The sequence below is a fragment of the Embiotoca jacksoni genome, unplaced genomic scaffold, assembly GCF_022577435.1.
Source record: "Embiotoca jacksoni isolate LCO1_2020_lvr unplaced genomic scaffold, fEmbJac1.0.p SCAF_1, whole genome shotgun sequence".
In the NCBI taxonomy this organism is placed as follows: Eukaryota; Metazoa; Chordata; class Actinopteri; family Embiotocidae; genus Embiotoca; species Embiotoca jacksoni.
This window is the reverse complement of record NW_027185229.1, coordinates 24,266,570-24,271,947: the sequence shown is the minus strand read 5'-3', so window position 1 is coordinate 24,271,947 and position 5,378 is coordinate 24,266,570.

The window sequence follows — 5,378 nt, the reverse complement described above, 5'->3', positions numbered from 1 at the left end:
GCATGAGTCGTGTTACGGTTAATATATTATTGCTGACGCAATTTCTTCGGGGCGTGTCTGTGTTGGAGGCGTGTCCTCCTCTCCAAACCAATGACTGCAGTTTGGCTGCACACACACAGAGAGGCGGCGTGGTGATAGTGCACGCAGGCCATGGTGGTAAGCACGTTGTGTTTTTAAATTTTAAGGAAATTATTTTCATTTTTGGGGTACATTTTTTGTAACTTTTTTTTTATGCAGCTTCAATTATTTATTTATTAAAATTTTTTTTTAATGTTTTTGCATACAAAACGTAAAATGTAATGCAAGATAAATAAAGATTGAATATGATGATTTATTACAGTTTATAGCTACAAGAACAGGTAAAATAATGAATCAATGAACAGAATAACAGAAACTTAATCTGCAAGGAATTCCAGATTCTCAAATGGGATGATTTGCCTTCCTTGGGATTGTTTATTAAATTTGTATTTATAGTTAATATTTTTTTAAGTTTGGACAATAGCTTTAACGAAACAAGCATTCTGATGAGGTCGCTTTGGGATTTGAGTAATTGGCATTTCTCCCTTTTTTCAGAATTTTTTCAAACCAAGCAACCAATCAATCAGATTGATCAACTGCGAGAGGAATGGTTAGTTGCCATCCAATACTAAGTTCAAAATTAGCTTCACCTCAGCTAAGTACAACAGTGCAAAGTTGCTTACATACTAGCACATCATGTATAATATTAAAACATATGACATAATAGTAAATTAAGCATTGGGACATTTATCTGAATTGGCTACTTGACTTTTAATACAGTGTGTACCTTTGAATTTATTTGGTATAGTTTCATACTTGTACTTTACTTATTTTGCCGGTGCAGGGCTTTCACTGGAAATGGAGTATTTTTGCACTGTGGTAATAGTTATGACTACTTCCTCCAACACTTGGCGGTGGAAGTATTTAGATCCTCTTAACTAACTATGTTGCAATAAAATCACATACACTCTAGTGTTTCAACTGGAAACTGGAAGTCCAGCATTCAAACCATCACCCAATGATACGTGCTGGTGTACGATCAGATGATGTCGTCAGAGACTAATTTACTGTAAATGTGTGAGTTTGTGACTTGCATCCTTTATGAAATGTGTCACTTTCCTATACTGTATGTATAATAGAGTGTGAATCAAGTGCCTCCATGTAATCTGAAGAATATATGCAATATTTGTTCTTCGCATTATTTATATTTTTCTTAGTAATTTAATCCTACCTCCTGTGATGTAAAGACACGTGGATGGACGACTGCAAATCTGTATCGAAGAAGACTTTTGATTACACATGTTTTTAAGTTGTATTTTGTGTCAATATAATTGCATTTTACGTGGTTTGCTTTGTTTTATATTTCTAGGTTGCTGTCAATTGGCCTCAAATGCCCCATCTGTCAGTTTGCTTTCAGTTGTCAGTTGTCTAACAATGAATTATTTTTGCGTTCTTGGTGATGTCTGCCCCCCATTCAACCCCTCCGCTGTGATCTGGGATGTTTTTTACCAAAGGCTTAAAAAAATAAATATAAAAAATGAAAACTGTGCACGACCTTTTGTTTGGGATTGAGGGGAGGTGTCCGGTTTGAGTGCGTAAGAAAAATTAAGTAAATAATTATGAGCACCAAAAGGGAAATGCATGTGTTTGCACACTGCGTGAAAGAACAGGGGTTAGGGAGGGTAACAGGTTGAATTTGTCCATTTTTTTTCCTTTCGTATTTTGTCTTCTGCCTTTGAAACTTTGGTAAAACAATAACAGGGAAATGTTGAGGAAAAGGTCGAGTGGGAACCCTAAATAAACAGTTCTTTAACAACATGTCTGAAATGAGGGAACTGCAATGCAACAAGTTTAAATTTGTACTTAAATAAGCATCACAATTTTAAAACAGTGTTTCCAGGAGTCACTCTCTCTGTTATCAGTGATACCATTTCCTGTTTGTCAGTCATGCCTTTGCTGAGACTTTTTTCATCCATTTAAAGCCAATAAAAGGCTAATGTACGGATATTATTAAATATGCAGGGAAAAAAACCCGATGAGATTAAACAACATTTTTGTCTTCAAACATATCCTCTTCCTGTCCAAGGCCACTTTATCCAATTTACAAGCAAAGATGATGCACAGACCTTTCGCTGCAGGTGATGGAGTGGTATCTGGTTGAAGCATATTGAAATGGAAAGAAAATAATCATGATGGTAGAGGAGGAAGAACGCCTGTATTCATACAGCAGCAGCAGTGAGGGGACAACAGGAAAAAGAATGACACATTGGCAAAACAGTTTGTTATTGTTTGGTTTTAACCTGCAAATCCTTTGAAAAACCCAAGGAAAACAATAACAGACATTTTTCTGGAACAAAGAGCAAATGTTCTGAAGGATGGTATTGTACACTAAATCAAACGCTCAGGATGCCAGTCACAAGGAGTCTGAGTTTTGTCCGGTTTGAACAAACCTTTTGCCTACAAAACAGCTTAAGAACTGCTGAAAACTTTTCGACACTTTGCAACACATAGTAGCTCAGATTCCTCTCTATTTCTCTCTCTTCTTTCTATGAATCTTCTTTGGTCCATATGCTATCGGGCCTGCAGCTGTGGACAAGCAGTAAACGATCTCAAGGTGTAGTTGGGCATTTTGGGGAAAAAAAAACACATCTTTTCTCTCTTCCCAAATAAAAACGTTGACACCACTCTCATGTCTGTACGGTAACTTTAAGGTACAGCCTGCAAAACAGTGCCTACAATCCCCGCCTACAGTTGTACACCTCCACCAACCAGTAAAGATGCTTTTTATCACCATGTCTGTCCAGATTCTTGTGATACTGTATATGTCGCGAAGGCTTTAAATTTCACTGTGGACTCTCACTGCAGGCCGGTTTGACCTCACATACTCTCAACAGCACCTCTACTGAAACCCGTGGTAATTCTCACCTGAATGAACTGGCAGCTCAAATTCTCCTGTTCACAATGAGAGCCCAGGAGCCGGTCTGTGCCCTCACGCACGTAGGCTTCCCTATTCTCCAGAGTCAGTGTCCATCACCACACCTTTTGCCACTAATACTCTGCTCAGAACAAGCTCGGCGCTGCATGGGAGCGCAAGGTTTTCTCCAAAACACTTTTCATGGAATCCTCTGTTTGTGTCCACTGTAAGAAGAATGAGATCACCTTTTAAAACTGATCAGTTGAGAGCATCTTATTCATATCCCTGTTACATAACTAAGTCTTCTTTTAATTCTTGGATTCTTAAAATGGATTTTCATCCAGAGCGTATTTTCGAGTGGATGTTTTTTGTAAATTAAAGATGGTTGACATGTATCACTGGAAGTCAGACAACTATGTTGAATGTATAAAAAAAAGGAAGAGTTTTATTTATCTGATGATGCATCAGTGGTCACATTTCAACAGTGCAACAAACAAAAGCCAGAACAATCATACAGAGATCCTCGGACAGCGTAGACTTTCATTTCGTCCTCTGTTGTGTCAGTAGGTAGGGCATGATGGTTGAGCGTTGAGGTATGTACACGACAAAGAAATGGATAATTTATTAATTCTAAACTACCAGTGGCATTACATTGGCATGCACATCACAATGGCTTTAGTGTGTAACATGTACATGATGGTTTAAATGTCACTAAAACCAGCAGCTACTTACCTTAAAGACAGAAAAAAGGGTAAAACCGCCTGCTGTGTTCTAAGGCAACAAAATCCACCAATGATCCCCAATTTACATGTTATAGCTTGTGTAATTGCAAAAATCACAAGTTGTGAATTTATAGGAAGTTAAGTGTACGTAAGGTATAGAGGGACCCTAACTCTAACCAATACTTGACTTCGATAGCCTACCAGTTTCTCAACAAGTTTTCAGGTACCAATAATAATAATTTTTTAAAAAAAGAAGGACATTACATTTCACATTACTGTACAAATCCTTAGTTTTCATGCATTTAGAGGAGAAGAGTGTAACACTGGTTGTTTTTTGCAACCTCAATTAATAAACGTCCCCTTAACACCTCACCGATGTTGCCTAAACGTGTCACATGCTATTTATTAGTAGATGCGAGTTAGCTCACCTAAAGTTACTGCAGCACATTCTGACAGACTGGTGTTTGGCCAGTAATCAGTTTAGTAAGAGAAAAAAAACGTTTTTTTTAATCTAAGTTTTATCTAGCTGTAAGTAAGTGATGATTAAAAAAAGTAAGTAAATTGACTTCACAGACTTCACAGGCGTCAATGTTCTCACGCTTGCATATTTTTCCAAACCTTTATTCCTTTAAGGTTACAGTGATTCATCTCTTGATCTTGTGCTTTTAATTTTGCAAACTAATCACATCACCATTCAAACATGATATTGATTAATCAAAAGATAAGTACTCCAGTCTATGGGCGGAAATGCGACATCAGGATGTGTATTACGACATCCACATGTCCGGCATACTTTGCATCTTTGCTGGAGTTCTTCCGTAACCCGAACATACAGACGTAATACGGGCAATCCCAAGAGCCTGGGCTTGGGTTTATCAAAAAACTGATTTGTTTCCTGACCTGCACAGTTTGGGTTGTGCTCCACCGAAACACAAATGCATCAAAGGTCCTCTTTCATCGTGGGGTCATTGCAGTACATCACTGGTGCCTGTTGTTTCTGACACTGCTGTTTACAGAACATCATAGATGAGACACCAAGATTAGCCTTAAATCTGCAGGAAAGGTGATATAAAATTTTGTTTGCAAACCTCGTATTATTACTGTTGCAGGGAATAAGTTCTTTGTTCATTTAGTCTTTTTTTTGTTGTTGTCTTTTGCTACAGATAAAACTGACTTACATTACATTGCCTACATTAAAAACATACTTACATATGCACATATTCTTTCAAGAAAGGAATATGTAAATTATGGTAGTTGGCTATAACAGGTGCATCAGTACACTGACATCAGATATCTTCCAAGCATTAAGACCATTAAAGGTGCTTTTTAATTCCTTCGTCACATACTGTAGGTAGAGCTTCAAGTATGGAGACAGTGGTGAACACAGAAGTTTTGTTACAGAGTACTGACCTTCCTATGGACTTTGTTTTCTTTCACTGGTAAAGAGTTATGGGCCCAGGCTCTTTTGTTAAAAGCTTTTCCTTTGGCTCATCACTAACAATCCTGATTGGCCAAGGCCACAGGTTAATCTGTCATTCATCTTTTTAAGCATTTGGAATCTAATTGGCTGACAGGATCTCCTGCCAACTACTGCTGGCAGTTTAAAGAGTGGGAGATGTCCTCTCTGTCAATGGGGCTGTAACTAAGGTTACCATTACTCACAGAGGCATTGCTTGCAAAATCATGGATACAACAAAAACAAAACAAACGTACTCTGGGACGAA